The following is a 17,020-nucleotide window of genomic DNA, read 5'->3' on the forward strand; positions in this document are numbered from 1 at the left end:
TGCAGTCTCCAATCTTATCTGACCAATTTTTGGCTTTGCAAAATCATTTATCAGCTTTGCATTACCCAATCATAGCAGATTTTGAAGAGGTTCAGAGTTAGCAGAGTGTATGTCCTGTTCACTGGGCTGTACTCAGTATTCATAGCAGTAAAATAGGTCCAACTCTTGATCGTCTTTGGACATCTGTGGCAAAAAATTACTTTGTCTCTTTGTAGCTCTGCAGAAGAATCCCCTTGACATGATTCTTAAACTGCTGTGGAGAAAATAGCCACCTGTTCTATGTATCACACAGTGAGCTACAGCAGCACAACAGGAGAGAAACAGGATGTTTTCTGTCTCCTCTGCTCTCTGACAGGTCACACCTTCTTCATCCAGGATCAGCATTCAAGATGATTCAAGTTCAAGATTGTTCAGATTCACATAGTGCAGTTGAAGAGAGGGATCTTTTCCTTCCACACTCTAACCTTAAGCCAAGCCCCATTTTCACAATCTTGTTTCAGTTGGTACCAATTAAATATACTGCGTGTCAGCTTGCACTGAAGCATCAACTGAAATGAGTTCACTTTGGTTTGGATTTAGGTCATGCTGCCCACTGATGAGAATGAAACCATACGGGGGGGGGGAACAGTGATCTATCTTTATTTTTTATCTTATTTTAAGATAAAAATTGTAATTTTTGCCCACATAAATTCCATTTATGGAGTATCTGGACCTGCTTGTGCAATCAGCTATACCAAAGGGACTCCACAAAAAGTGCCAGGCAGAACTAGCTCAAAGCGTCTCAGTGATGTGGACAAAACTGTGTATTGCCACATCAAGGCTGAGAAGAAAAGAGCTCTGTGTTGTAGAGCATGCTGGCTCATGCTGTATCTCTGCATCAGCAGGAGGCTGCCAGCACTGTAGGGTGGGTGCTTTGCTTCCAACTCCTGACTCTGGGGTGGGTGAGAAGGTGGACGGTGGAGGCTGGTACAAGCAAGAGGGGGCAAGTACCAGAGTCCAGGCTGGTAGGTTCAGGACCCTTTTGCCTTTCCAGAAAATTGGCAACTACCTTTTCTGCCTGTATCTAAAGTAGCCCTCGGGTACACTCTGTGAGGACTCAGCAAAGAATTGGTATGAACCTCACTCACACTGTCTAGAGCCTGTGAGTGCACTTAATGGAAGCAGTGATGTCTATGTCTCATTTCGAGGAAGGATCATGCTAAGCTGTTGTGCCGCTCCAGCAAATATCCTTCAGAAAGCTTTACCACCAATTGGAAAATACCAACTTACATTTCCATCCAGTTGGCAACTGCTGTCCATGCAGTAAAGCACGAGCTGTGAAACTGGGTTGTAGAGGTTATGATTAAAAACAGACTCTTGAGATATGAGCTGCTCAGCGTAACTGGGAACTTTCCTCTTCCAGGATTTAAACTGTTCCCCCAAGCTCTGTTTACAGTCTGGCAAGAAAGAAGTTCCTTTCTTTAGTAATTTCAGTGTGGAACCTTCACCACTTGATTACATTTCATGGAGTTACATTAGAGTTACTGGTGCGTGGGTAAATTTGTATGAACAGAATTGATCCAGAGTTAGTTTTATGGTTCATTCTTGAAACTTTGCAAAGGCCAAATTGCATTTTGTGAGTCCTCCTGGATTTTAAAGCTCTTCAAATGTAGGCACACAAGGATTTGGAATGATTTTGCTGGCCAAAAGCCTTGCAGTCATCTCCTGCCCTTTTTTTCTTTGCTGAGATTAGGCCCCTTGGGAAACATGGGAGTTGAGCAATGCCAGGGTGGCCAACAGAGACAGTTTTATACACTTTTTGGGAAAAAAAAAATGAATTCATTTCTCTCCAGATGAGGTGATGGAAGCATAGTGGGGTGACTGTAGCCAGCATCCACAAAAGCTTGGTGTCACAGTGTCTGAGTGTTAAACAGTTGCTTAGCAGAGTAGGATCCTCAAAGCTTCAGGTGGCCATTCTGTGCACATGGGAGTGAGGGACTTCTATAGACGAAGATGCCAGGACAATGGAGCACCTAAGGGTTTACACAGAGGGTTTGTTGCCTACTTGATATCACTCGGATACCTGAAAAGGGTCCACGGCATTTATGGATACTGTTTTCCACATCCAGATCAAACAGACTCTCTACATCTCTAGGTGTTGAATCAAGCATGTGATGGAGCAAGCAGTAGGGTTCTAGGGTTCTGCTCACAGCTGTGTGTATCAGCAAGCAAGCTGTGCTCCTCCAGAGATGCAGAAACTTCCTTCCCCTCGTGCTGCTGTGTTCTAGATAGTGCGTTGGCCCTTGGCCTGGAAGCAGCCGGTGGTTACAAGCATGTCATGGTGACAAACAGCTCACCTCTGTCCAGCTGGTGGCTGCTCAGTTGCTGTACAGAAACCACTCACTGCATGTCTGCTCTCTTGCATGTCTCTCTGCCCAAAGAGCTCAACTTCTGAGGTCTGCTGGTGGCCAGTCGTGATGGCCAAATGCCCTTAGGGCTTTGTTGCTGTGAACCATACAAGTGAGTGTGTTCAGGAGCTCTTCTCCGTCATTTTATTCCATGCTGTTATTTATGGTTAAGAGTATCTCTCCACACAAAGCCAGCAGGTTACAGATAACTAAGAAGGTGGGAAGACTTCCTCCCTGGAAGACACTAAAATAGAAATGCCCTGATTTCAGTTGCCTCAGCAGTCCTACTGCTTTAAGGGGCCAAGGGAGTCTAAACATAGGTGCCTGTAGCTGTTTTAGATAACCTGTGTATCCACAAGATCTGCACCAGGCTAGTGTATAACACAGCCTGTGCATGAAATCTGTGCCTTTTTTTGGAGAGGCAGGAACAGACTGGGGACAAAACGTGAGAGCATTATAACGTAGGTGGCTGTGATTAGGCAGCTGACTCCCAGCCAATGTGTCTGCGGGCTTGGGGCCATGCTGTGCACTGCACGACTGATGGCAACTGCCTGCCACGGTAAGACAAAGAAGGGGCTATACAGCTATCTGCAGCAACTTGGAGCATGTGTAACATTTCACAAAAACAAAGCTTCTCCACATGAGTGGAATACTAGGATACAGCAGCCATGTTCTCTTCCCTAGGCAAGAAGAGTTCATTTTAGGATTTTCCTTTGGTTTTCCATACTTTGTTCTCATGCCGCTCTCATAAAACATGTATTGTTTTTCTTTTCTCCATGAAAAATAAACATCCTAACCAGTAAACAGATCAGGCAGTGAAGTTGAATTCAAAATAATCCACTGTGGGAAACCCAGCATAGGGAAAAAAAATCTTAGCCAGAAATGTGATATTGCTTTGAATTGTTCAGTTTGCACATATCTGTCCCAGCAGCTGCTATTGTATGAGAACAGAGCTGTCCCCCTGCATGCTGCATGCCCTGAAGAGCTAGTGTTGTGTTAGCTCAAGGGATCACTTATTGCACTCGTAGTGCAAAGGGATCTGTTCCTGCTGGCAGGAAACTCCAAACGCCACAGGGCTGCAGAATCCGGAGTCTCTGAGTCCTGTTAAAATATGGGCTGTCTGGATATTGTCCTGTCAGAAGTGGAACAACGTAGAGTTTTCTCTTTGATACTACAGATGGCTGGCTGGCTGAGGAGAGTGGTGAAAAAATGCTGGTTTTAATAGTGAAGGCATAGGTGGGAACAGATGTCATAGTCCTTTCTGCTAGTCCCTTCATTTCAACATTAACCATGTTACCTCCCAGATCATGAAGCCAGTTTGGATCAGAGGCAAAAAAGCCCCACCAGGATTCCTGAAATTTTCATTCACTCTTCCCCAACTCTTGCTGCACTCTGATAAATCCAAGTTCTGAAAGTTCTGAAACTGAAAACTCGTCCTCTGTCTGTCATCCTGCTTCCATCTGAGGCCTGCCGGGGATGCTCCACCAACGTAATCTGTGGCAGGCTCTCAGTTGTTTCTCCATGTTCTCAAAACAAAGAGGAATCTGGCAGCCCCTTAGTTTTATGAGCTTGAGTACAATTCGCTGTTAGAATTTGCTGTATGACCACACTGTGACCGGAGAGGAAGATGACAAGGTTTGAGATGGTTTCCGTGGCAGGCAATGCTTCAGTCTAGTACTAGATACTGCGACCTCCTGCACAAACCAGGTGTTCGCTGGGAGACAGCTCACTTGCTCAGGGGGAAAGGAGGTGAGAGTCTCGGTGACTGACTGAATTACAAAATTCTTAAAAGCTCTGTAGATACGTATCTCAGTGTTAATCTTCACAAGATTTCATCATACATCTGATGAATTCACAAAGTTTTCAAAGGGCTAAAGCTTTCATGTCTAAGTAGCTGCCAGTGCTGGGAGGTAAAGGTGCATCTGGAAATTGAGCGATCCCATGGAAACTGCAGAGAGGAATAGCTGCCATGGGTAAGAGCAAAGATTCTCTCTCCCCATGTGTCCACTGCCTAAGGCCCTTCCCTGACACCCTGATGAGCCTGCATATCACTTCAGCAGGCTGGGAGACATACAGCTAGCCTGCCTCTAAACCAGGCCTTGGAAATCTGCATGCTTGTGTCCCATTCTCTCAATTTCCTCACTTTTGTGTCCCACCTGCACAGAAAAATGCAGGACCCATCAAAAAGTGAAAGGGGTCTTCCACTGAAACCACCTTTTTAAAAGCACTGAGAATTTCGGGCATCTCAGGCTGGGCTGAGACAAACAGCATCACTGAAATCTGCAATAGTTTTGATGACCAGTGTCTTACAGCTTTTACCTAATGTGAGTAAAATATAAGCTTTGGTAGCCTTTTTTGTTTGGCTTCTGTTCTGCCCCGTGACACAAACCCAGAACATACACCTATGGGGTAAGAGTTTATCTTAGTGTCTCTGGAGAAAGATGAGTAATTTAAAGCAATCTTGATAGAAAGCAGTGTTATCAGTGTGAGTCAGGGAGACCTTTTGAGCAATAATTCATTGTCCATGTAAACGCTGAGATTCTGGTGCTATTAGGAGGTTACTGATTGCTGAAACTGTTCCTTTCAATTTCTCCTGCTGCAGCTGGGAGATTTTTAAAATGTTCCATATGTGGAAATTTATGCAAAATTGACACTGTGTGACTCTGGTGCACAGTGTGTCTGGAACATCTAAATAATGATTTTAATTTGCAGACGATCCTGCACAGGGTGTGCCAGGACATCAGCAATGACTGCAGTGAGAAGTCTGTGTCTGAAACAAGCACCTAATAACTCTTTTTGCAGCAGTTTTTAACACTGAGCTTATGCAGTCTGTGGCAAGGCTGGAGACTGAGAACATATTGCAGTTATTACAGACCCTGAAGTCCAAGTTCCTTTTTAGACACGTCACCAGTAATGCGTTTTAATCAAAAGTATTTTAGTGAAGGAAATTGGAATCATCTGGACATGGCTGGCATCATGTTCTCTCAAGTGTGATTTATTTCCTAATTCCCTTAATGATCTTGATATCAATACTCTGTGATGAGCATGAAGAACACTAAAGACCTGTAATGTGACCATTAGCTCAGGTTATACAGCAGTGTTACCGTCCTTGGCTTTATTGCAGCAGCAGAATCTTCAAAATGGGTCATGAAGCCATAGGGCAGCTATGAGAATGGTCAGAATGCTGTGAAAAGATCATTCTGGGGACACAGCTTTCTTCTTTGCTAGTGTCTAAGTAACAGCAGGGTGAATAAATTCACTGCTTTACTGCCCTCAGTTCATCCTGCTGGAAAAAATACCTAGGACGATACTTTGGGATGTGGGGTGGGGAACATAGTACAACATTTCCCCTCACCCTCTAGCCAGAGTCATAAGCAGGATGAACACAAAATTACATTTTCAAGAAAGGGAAAAAGTAGGTGAGAAAGGTGTAGTGTGTGCCTGCGTGTCTGTGAAACAGCCGTCATGCCAGAAGACCTGTATTTCACACAGCTCTGGCAGTCATAGCTAAAGCTGAACGCAGTACTTTTTTGCCTTTCTTCCAGTTTGTTAAAAAGTGACCAAATTTGTTTAAAAGTTGTTTCAAAAGACAGGCTAAAATGCAGAAGGAGATGTGCAGCTGACACAGCTGCAGTGACAGAAGGGAATGCGATATGCTCCCGTAGGCAGCGCCGTGGTACGGATCATTACCTTGTTGCTCCCAGAGCTCTGTGATTTGAGCACGTCGATCGATGCCGTGGCACACAAGATTTCCTGTACAAAACTCAAACAGCTCTTTCTCCTCTCACCCCAGAGAGCATTCTGTGTGTTATGTCAATAGATAAAAGTGATAAAAATCTAAAGTGTAGTACTTGGAGGCGTAGACAGACCTCAGAATAAAGCCCTGAATCTGTTCCAAGGTAGGGAGGAGGAGAGAGGGAGTTTATAACTTTCTCCATCATTTTTTTTTCTTCTTGTTTTTGGCTGAGGAACAGAATTTAAGGGAGAGATTGAATTCTCTGTCGTAATTAAAAGCCTGGGAAGAGCTTCTTTGTATGCTTTTAAAATTTGATGCAGTTGAACAAATTGCTGTTTAGGTCCCTAAATTGTTTGGCGTTTGCTCATGTTAAGGCAAATTGTGGTTGCATTTACTTTTGACCCCAATACCTTGTGAAAGAGTATGTTGCTCTCTACCAAGTTTAAACATTTGCATGTGATAAATTTGTGTAGTAAGTATAATGGTCTGTTAAATTAAGCTTGAACGTATTCAGAATATGTTAATTTACTTGGAATAAGTAATTGTCGTTTTGCCTGAAGCCTATCATTTGGATGCTGCAATAATTAGGGTGCCCCTTAGCCAGATTTTATCATAGAATAACACAGAGCAAGTAGGTAAGAAAATTGCTGGGTGAGAAGAATAAGCTTATACCTTGAAGAAGATGATACTGGGTTAAATGTAAAAGACTTGTCTCCATAAGCAGACAGGATTTAAATAAATTTTTGGAGCAGATTCAACAGTGGCAGAGTGACAGAGCTCCTCTCAGAGAGCAGCAGTCACAGCTGGGTGGCTGGAGGCAGCAGTGGGCAATGGCCCATGGAGACAGTTGGGGGCAGCCGCTCGTTGCGGCGGATGGAGCAGAAGAATCTGATGGCAGCCTGCTAATGTGCCTCTGGTGAAGAGAACAGTGCACATAAATGGGTCATAAATAGATGAGATCAGCCCCAAATAAATGATGCAAACGTACAAACATCCTGGTGTCCGCTGGCTGGGAATGGTGCGAGTCTCCCTCCTGTTTACCCGGTGCGGGAGGCGTGCAGTCACTGTGAGGCACTGAGGTCTGGGCAGCAGCTTCCTACAGAAGTGCATTATGGCCTGGCAAGCAGTTTATGAGCATAGTTACCCACACATATAGTAGAGGTGCTTTTTAAAATAACCTTTTCACTCTGTAGATGTGGCTTATGTTCCCACTAGAGCCCAATGAGTCTCTGCAGAAGATGGAAGGAGTTAGCTGGCTTTAGAGGGATATCCGCAGAAACACAGTGTGAGGAGACGTATGTCACACCAACGTGAGGCACCGTGGAACAGCAGGGTAGGGAACGCTGTGCGTGGAGCCAGTGCAAATCAGCAGACCAAAACAAGTTGCCTTTGGGCAAGGAAGCAGCTCTTGTTCCTCCTCTGCCCCTGCTTGCGAAAGTCAGGATGTGCCTTTCCCACTATGTCCAGGGGTAAGGCACGGGAGTGCAGGAAATGACAGGAAGGTGGGTGGTCAGGGACTGCAGCCATGCGCTGCTAAAATGGAAGGTGTTTGTGTGGGACACATGTTTATCCTTTGGAAATAGATGCAGCAGTCTCCTTCGAGTTCCAGGTGCCTTGCCCAGCCCGTTCCCTCCCCTAGTTAAGGCCTCAGACCTGCCATCAGGGTGCTGGATGCTGCTCACTTGAAAGCAAAGGGTGTTACATGCTCAGAGGCTGCTCAGCACGTGTGGGCCATGTGTGCACACTTCTGCACCAGGAGATCGTGGGGCAAGGTTTGAGGAAAACTACTGGCATGGGCATAGGGAATTTCTTTTATGGTTCGTCTGTAAAGTACCAACTGCATTTCTGACTATAAAAATAGCAACAGTGCCCTTTGTATACGTGACTTTAAGGGCAGCATTTGTCTTACATTAGTATAATAACTACTGTCTTTGCATTCTTAGTGTTGCAAGAATAGCCAGAAGGCATTCAGCCTGCATGAGGCCTGCATGAGAGATGCTGTGTTCTCCATAACATGTGGTAAAGTCCGCTATTGTTTCTGGAAATCTTTGTACTTTGAACGCATCATTTAGCTGCCTGATCATCTGTGTGCATGATAAACTGTGTGCTTTGACTACTCTTTTATAAAACTGTGGCTATGAAAATGCAATGGCCTTTTATTTTATTTGGGCAACAAAGTGGTGTACTGGGAGACGCACCCATTTCCCTGCTGGGAAATTACCGGGTGCTTTACGCCCCGGAGCTGACTGTGGGCTGTGTCTGTGCCTTTGCCATTGTTACTCACCATGGGCAGAGGGCACAAGAGGACTAAGCCCTTCTGTTGCCCTGGACTGTGCTGTGCCAGGTGCTCTACAAAGGCAGTTTGAAGATCTCCCAAACTTCAGCCTCTGTATAGGTGCCTGAGGGCACACTCCTTGTCCCTACGGAGTTCCACCAATCTACGTGTGGGTTGCCAGCTCGTATTTTAGTGGAGAGCTGGCGGGACGGGAGCAGGATTAGGGCAGTGCAGAAAAGAAGCCATTCACACAGCCTCATTTCAGGGCCTCCCCTCTGAGCACTCTGCACAGCAAGGCTTTCCTCCAGAGCCACACCATTTCCACTTTGCTGGGTTTTTGGCACAACCTGGACCTGGTGGAAGAGGCATGGCAGCACTGCCCCATCTGTGCAGTCTGCAGGGTGGGTCTCAGGACAACCTGCACTTGTGTGAAATGAAGCCCTGCTCAGCGTTAATCTGGTGTCACAGTCGAGCGCCTCCAACTTGCTTTGCTCAGCCACGATAGCTGGCTGAGCCCACTAGGCTTCATCTGGTGAAAGATACATGGCTGAAAGATGAAAACAGGGCTTGTTAATTGCCAAGCCACCTGAATCAATAGGGAGCTCTGCACGCTACTTCGCGTGGTCTCCATGGACCCCGTATGAAAGATGAAGGCAGCTGTGACCTCGCTTCACCACCCTTGCCTCAATCAATAGCGACCAGCTTTTAAAGTCCCAAAAGGTGTGATTAAGCCTCTGCTGCATGAAGTTAGCATTTCTTACCATACAGCCCATTGTCCAGAATGAAAGGGCCTAAAAGCCCTTATACCGAGAGAGTTAATGACCAGATGTCCCTGGAAGGAAGCCCATCAGCCCTGGCCCTCAGTGCCAGGAATTACCACAGCAGATTTCGTTCCTCTTTACATCTGTATCTTAGCTTCAGTGGGCACTCCACTTGAGTAAACAAGTGTATGTGTGCAGGACTAGACCCAGAGGTGTCCTGGGAGAGCACTGGAAGGAGAGTTGTGTTCCTTATTTCTGTGGCATGGAGGATGCTCCTAGTCAATGACAGGAAACATCAGAGGGTTGCAAGTTCAAACCCTTCCATACCTGGGAGGAGGGTGGGGTGTATTTCTGGTCCATATAGCCAGCACTTTCTCTGGACTAGTCCCTCTTACGAAGTGAGTGCTTGCATGAATGTGATAGTGGCCAGCGAGGCTTAAATCAGACTGTCCCCTTGTAAAAGCAAGGCTTTAATAATGCACAACAGGACGATGTCTGGGGGAAAACACTAAGGACAGGTTTGTGGTTTGCAAGAGCAGATGCACAAGCACCTTTAACAGGAAGGCAACGGGCAGCATTGTTTGGAGAAATGAATGAGGAAGGCAATCCTCATTCATATATGATCTATGTAGCATGCAGATTTGGTGGTTCTGGTACAGACACACCACTCTCCAAGGGCCGTCCCGATGTCGCTGTTTTCGGGCAGCAAACCACCAGTACATATGCCAACATAAAAGGATCCTTTGAGCAGCTGGCCTTCCTACTTGCATTTTTCTTTCCCCCCCTGTCATTATTGATCCCAGGGCTCAAGAGGCAGTGAGGACATCTCACTCCAATGCTAATACTGATATCTTGTTGTCCACATGGGGTACTATTGACTGGATGTTACTCCACACAATGGCACAGGGAATTTGGATAGCACAGTGTAACTGGGGTCTGTGCTGATTGCTGCGGTGTCCTTATCAGTCTTCTGTCATTCTCTTGCAGTTGCTAATTAAGGCTTTTATTTTACCTTAGCTATTTTGCATGTTAAAATTCTGAAAACCTCTGAAAAATATGGATAAACCTCTGGTGCCTATAGCCAGCAGCAGTTTTGCTTTTGGAGAAAGAAAAGCCCTGTAAGGCTGCTTCTCTGCAGTCTGTACCTTTGCAGGTGAGCTTGTGTGTAAGAACAGGTCGTTAGGGATTTGCTGCTCAAGGATGGAGGCAGAACTAAACTTTTTCAGGCACAGATGAAGCTGTTCATAATTCAGTTTGTGTGAGATTAGTTTCCTCTGAAACACCATCAGAAAGCACTTGTTCACAATCTAGGTCACAGCAATGAAAGCTGTTGGAGAGGCTGACTGAAGGCAATGGGAGTGAGGCTGAAATTACCTGTGTTCAACAGCAGCCTGAGTCTCAGCTGGATGCTTGCAAGGATAAATATTGTGTGGGAACAGAGGTCTGTACCCGTGTACTCTGTAGTGGGAAGAAACAGAATTGCGTGTTTAATCAAGTCCACACAATGACCTCCTAATTGTTTTACCTGTGCTATCGCAAATAATCTCTGCTTCTGCTTTTGCTAAAAGTATGCTGAATGCTCATTTTCACAGCTAGCTCGTACTGTGTTTTTCCTACAGTTTTACTTCCTTACCCTGAATAATAGATTTGTGCTTTGAGCTCAGTACCATGAACCAAACCTTGGTACGGATTAACATGACCAGCAGATGATGTGAACAGAAAATCCAGCTAGACTCATTCAGCATAAACAAATATTTTGAGGTGCATTTCTCAGACAGTGATTAGTTTGCCATCTGTAAGTAGAGCTACAGAGGAAATGAAAAAGATGGAGTATGCTGAAAACTGCAGTGGGAAAGAAACTACATCAGGGTACTGATTCATAATGCAGCCGGGAAACGGTGGGGTTTAGACTAGGATCTGCTGGGTTTTAAGATTCTTGCCTCTTTGAGAGTCAGCCCATCTGTGAGATGCTTTTCATGTTGTCAAGTCAGCAGTGGAGTGGAAACTTTTTTTTTTTTTTTTTTTTCAAATAGGCAGGAGGAGGGGGAAAACCCTGCATAAAAAAGAAGCTCCCATGAGAGGAAAATATTGTATGTACCTTTTCAAAATCCTTCAGGATGCAGCTGCAGATATTGAAGACAAATGGTTGCTTGAAAATGCCAATAAAGAGAGTAATGGAAACAAGCTATGCCTAAAATTCACTTCAGCCTTAAATTCTGAGAGCAACAAAGATAACAGCATAATTTAGGGCATTGAGTGCACCCTCAGTAAGTTCACAGATGACACCAAGTTAGGTGCGTGTGTCGATCTGCTCGAGGGTAGGAAGGCTCTGCAGGAGGATCTGGATAGGCTGCACCGATGGGCTAAGGTCAACTGCATGAAGTTCAACAAGGCCAAGTGCCGGGTCCTGCACCTGGGGCGCAACAACCCCAAGCAGAGCTACAGGCTGGGAGATGAGTGGTTGGAGAGCTGCCAGGCAGAGAAGGACCTGGGAGTGATGGTGGACAGTCGGCTGAATATGAGCCAGCAGTGTGCTCAGGTGGCCAAGAAGGCCAGCGGCATCCTGGCTTGCATAAGAAGCAGTGTGGCCAGCAGGGCTAGGGAGGTGATCGTCCCTCTGTACTCGGCTCTGGTGAGGCCGCACCTCAAGTACTGTGTTCAGTTTTGGGCCCCTCGCTACAGGAAGGACATGGAGGTGCTTGAGTGGGTCCAGAGAAGGGCGACGAAGCTGGTGAGGGGTCTGGAGAACAAGTCCTACGAGGAGCGGCTGAGGGAGCTGGGCTTGTTCAGCCTGGAGAAAAGGAGGCTCAGGGGTGACCTTACTGCTCTCTACAGGTACCTTAAAGGAGGCTGTAGCGAGGTGGGGGTTGGCCTGTTCTCCCACGTGCCTGGTGACAGGACGAGGGGGAATGGGCTTAAGTTGCGCCAGGGGAGGTTTAGGTTGGATGTTAGGAAGAACTTCTTTACCGAAAGGGTTGTTAGGCATTGGAACAGGCTGCCCAGGGAGGTGGTGGAGTCACCATCCTTGGAAGTCTTCAAAAGACGTTTAGATGTAGAGCTTAGGGATATGGTTTAGTGGGGACTGTTAGCGTTAGGTGAGAGGTTGGACTCGATGATCTTGAGGTCTCTTCCAACCTAGAAATTCTGTGATTCTGTGATTCTGTGATAATGGAGCCTATTGATGCACTAGGAGGCTGAAATATACAACAGCTAGAAAGGTAAAGAGTTATTTAGAATCTGAAAGTAATGTGTACAAAAGTCTGAGGTGGCAGATCATTGCTGAGATCATCAACACACAACCAGGAGGTGCTGAATAATGGAAGAACACTATGGCCTCCCGGCCTTCTCTTGCAGGCAGTATGAGGAGTGTCTCCAGTGCCCTCTCCCAAATGAGATATCTCAGCAAACTATACTAGGTGGAAGATAGTCACAACATTTTTAGAAATACAATTCTTTTTGCCAAGGAACATCAAATAGGCACCAAACCTTTCTTGTCAGTGATGGAAGTTTAGCCAGGAAAATTCAGTAGTGTTAGCGCAGGGTTTTAACTGTAAAAGCAACCACTTATAGAAAACATCCCAGTAATTTGGGCACTCAACAGTATTGCAAGAAAACTGGTTCTAAATTACTCTTGCTATTTTAGATGATGCTGTGAGCTTCAATCTGATGGTATGGAAGGTGCCTGCTGATGGTAAGAGCTTTTTGATGGCATGGAGATTTCTCCTAAGGCCTAAGAAATGAAGAAAAGATCTGAGAGAAATTAGTCTAAACTCTTCTGAAACAGAATAGAATACGAGTCCCCTTATCACTTCACATCTATACATCTGATATGTCGCAGGGCAGGAAAGTGTCCAGTTGTCCCACTTCCTCTGCTTTTGAAGGATCCTTGGGACACAAATTCCCTGCAAAGGAATATAAAGAACATATTTTGAGCTAGCAGTTCTAGAGAGGGGACTGAGAAGATTGAAGGATGGGACATAACAAATAGGAAAACAGAAAGGCCGGTTCATTTCTGTCAAATTCATCACAGGTTTCTTGGATGTTAATGGGGGTACTGTCTGAATCTGGGTAGGCCTGTTCTATGTACAACAAATACGGGTGGTCACTGAGCTCTGCTGAGAGCAAGGCTGTAAGTGTACGGGGCACACACCACTGGAGCAGTGGCACTTACAGGCTGCAAACACAGCTAGCAGCCTGTATTAATTAGGTTAGATCCGTTATCCAAGGATACCATAGATATATCACGGGAGTCTGTGACCTCCCAGAGAGACATCAACTACTGACCTCGCAAGGATGGCTTAGAAATGATCCTGTAGCCCTTCACGGCCTCTCCTCTTGTGTGTTATTGAGAATCTATCTCACACCTGCCCTTGAAACCTCAGCCTGCTCCTTTTGAACTTTCCCTGGTCGCTCACTTAGACTTTCTAACTACACATCTGCAAAACTCCCCAGAGGCACAGCACCGGCCCTCCTCAGGGAGCTTCCCGTGCCAGGGAGTCTGTGACACACTGGGCAGTGCTGTGGCAGCAGCAGGTCTGTGCTGTGCCACTGCTACTGGCGGCCGCTGGTACTTGGGGCTTCCCCTGCCGTCTGTCACCTCTCAGATGCTAAGGGTGTTGCAGCAGGAGCAGCCTCTGTCCCACACGCACATCCATTTTACAGCGGGGCCTCTGGTTGGAGGCAGCACTCCATTACCTCTAAACAGAAAAATACCACTACCAAGAGAACAAAGGCTTTCAGCTGAGATTAACATTTTATTGCATAGGCGGTAGGTATCAAAGGGCTTTATGGCTCTTCTGGAGGCACTTCAGTCCAGTTGGATTAAAATCAGCACAGCTGTTCCCCAACTGGTTATGAGAATGCTTCCAGCAAGCGCCACATCCTGCTGTCACTGTCCCTCTTCTGGAGGATGCGCCATCCGCTCCGCTTGCTCTTCCTCCTCCTCCCCCTCCTCCTCCTTGCCCGGGGGTTTGGTTCAAGCCTAGCAGCCTTCATCCCAGCGTCTTCCCCACACTTCCCGGCAACAACCTTCAGTACGAAACTGATGAGCAGGGAGCAGGGCGTGGGGTTACCAGTGAACAGAATGAAATTGCCCAAAGGAAGCGACGCCGTGAGGATGGGAGATGTCAGCCTCCTCTTGCACTCCTCTCCCCTGGACATTGGGCTTGTAGCCAGCAACTCCTCACCTGCCTCGGGGCTGCTCAGCAGAGGCAGCAGGGCAGGCACTGCTTCGTGTGGGCTGCTCTGGAGGTGGGGTGGTGAGGACTGCACAGCCACCACCACCAAACAATTGATCCTGCCTCTGCAGAAAACTTTAGTAGCAATGCAGCAAAGAAGAGGGGCTGAAGACTCAGGCCTCTGACTGCACCTGGAAGCGGGCAGTAGAGCGTGTACATTTAAAAGGGAATACACGAGAGGCCCTGTGCCAAAGAGGCCAGGACAGCAGGGCTGGAGCAGCTCCTCTTCTGCTACAGAGCTGCAGACAGAGGATGCCGGTGGGAAGCAGTGACAGAAGGAGGGTTCGGAGTTTGTCTAAGCTTCTTTGATTGCTCTGCGATGCACTGCATCAAGTGAGACTCTTGCTGTGCTCTAGCCTGGATTTCACTCCATCTCTAGGATGCAGATGCCATCTGCAGGAGCCACTCGATCCAGCCTCCTGGAGGCCACAATAGCCATGAAGGGAAGCTTTAATTCTAGCAGCTGAAGAGGCGTCAGAGAGGAGACTGCCTGCATCCCAAGAAGGAAGCACAACCTTGTTTGTGGCGTGAGCTGCAATGGCAGATGGCAGCAAAACTGCCCTCAGCCAGGGCCTGGGAGGGAGACCACTTGGCTCAGGCACGCTCCTGTTTTAGGTCATAGATTGTAGATAGCAGGTCTCTCCTGGAAAAGCTTTGGGTTTCCTGCCTTCAGCAAACATGTTTGATAGCATTTAGACAAGAAGACTGTAGTCCCCCTGCTGACTTCCACCCCTGAATACCTCTTGGGTTCTCCTAAATACACAGGTCTCTGGGACTCTTACCTAATCATGACTCGAGGACCATTTTCTAACATGGATGATACAGTGTTCTTATCTCAAACTAATACTCGGTCTCTGCTAAAGATGGGTATGGTTTTGATTGGTCGCTAGCTTTATGAATTGGATTTTATCTTGCTAAAAGCCTCATTCAATTGCTGTGAACGAGCCAGGTCCCACTAATCAGAAAACAAAATGCAGATAGTGGCTTGTCCTGCTGTGGAGGTTTTGGTGAATGACTGAGGATTGTCAGGTGGGCATAAACTGTCTTCATATTAGAAGTGTTTAATAACAATCAGTAGTTAAAAAGATCTTTAATTCTGTCCATACTCCCCTTGTGCACTAGGGAATTGCAGTGCCTGGTGCTGCGGGGCACAACTTTGCAACCATTCCTGCCAACTGTCTCACTAAATAAACCAATTTTCTCTGTTGTGGGTGTATGAAATGTCTTTCCTGCTGGTGTCCCTCTCTGAAGGCATGGAGCTGTGGCTCTCTGTGGCCCAGATGTGCCCGGCAGCAGTGCCCACTTTTTTCCCTCCAGCTGTGAGAATGCACATGGTGGTACTTGTGAAACTAAGAGCCCTCCTGCAGTGAGTGAGGAGAGCAAGCGATTTGGCTCTCCAGCATACAAGGGAGCAGATGGCAGGTGAGCCCTACTTTCCTGGGGGGGGGGGGGGGAATACTTGTGCCCCGAGGTTTTGGGGTGAAAGCTCTGCCAGCAATGTCCAGGCTTGTGAAGCTCCTGAGGTAAGAAAGCTGAACTGTGCCTCCCCCCACAGTTTCCAGCAGCATTTAGGAGAAGGCAACAGATGCCATCCATTTAAAACAAGCATGTCAGTAATAACCACAGCCTGAACCAAAACAGATGTCATCTCTATGGCTGTTAAGCCTGATATTTCACAGACTGCCACAAGCACTGGACAGTGTAGCTTGAGGTTCCCCAGTTGCTTGTACTTCCTGAAATGAAGACCTTGTGCTCACAACTCAGAATCCAGTTAATCTGCCAGCAGCACAGAATATCCCTTCTTCTTCCTGACATCTCTGGGAAAAGACTTTGCATGTTTAGACTCTAATGAGCAACTAGAAAAAGAGATTTTCAAACCCCCAACAATACAGCAGGACCAACAGTACTGTAATCTGAAAATAGATGTCTGCTGATGGAATAATAAAAGTTCATCATCTTATTCTTTTATTACATGATTTATTTGGAAGTAAGCATGTTTACCTTGCTGAATTTCCCCTTTGGTGCTAATAAGCTCTTCACAGCAAGGCTATTCTCCCAGACACCATTTAGACCACGAAATATACTGAGCCCCAGAATTAAGTTTTGAAAAGTGGCTTCCAGAATACTTAAACCACTCCTATACTCAGCCTGAACTTGAGAACAATTCATGTGCTATCTGCAGATATTTATAAGACAGCGTTATCATCTGATTTACTGAGAGTCTGCTGAATGTTTGGGAGGGACTTTTAGAGGGGTTTTAGCATTGTGTACATCTGTGTAAATGGCAGCTCCTGCAAGAGATTAAAACAAACTTTTTAACTTCCTGAGTGCCATCATTTCAGAGGAGAATTTACTGAGGCAAATGGAATTGCTATCAGTGAATCAAGTAATAAACACCAGTCTGAGATAATTAATATCCCAGGGGATGAGAAATCAAAGGAGTGTTATTTCTCAGTGGAGCCTAAACATGGGTGAGGAACTCGATTTTCAGTGTCCTTTGTGAAGCTGGCTCATGCAACACAGATTCATTGCCACACAGTTAGTGTTAGCAGTAAATGCTTTTTCCTCTGGAATTTATTTATTTACTCGTTTTAATACTGGGGATTTTGTGTAGGGATTATTAA

This window comes from Anas platyrhynchos, chromosome 11 (assembly GCF_047663525.1).
Source record: "Anas platyrhynchos isolate ZD024472 breed Pekin duck chromosome 11, IASCAAS_PekinDuck_T2T, whole genome shotgun sequence".
In the NCBI taxonomy this organism is placed as follows: Eukaryota; Metazoa; Chordata; class Aves; order Anseriformes; family Anatidae; genus Anas; species Anas platyrhynchos.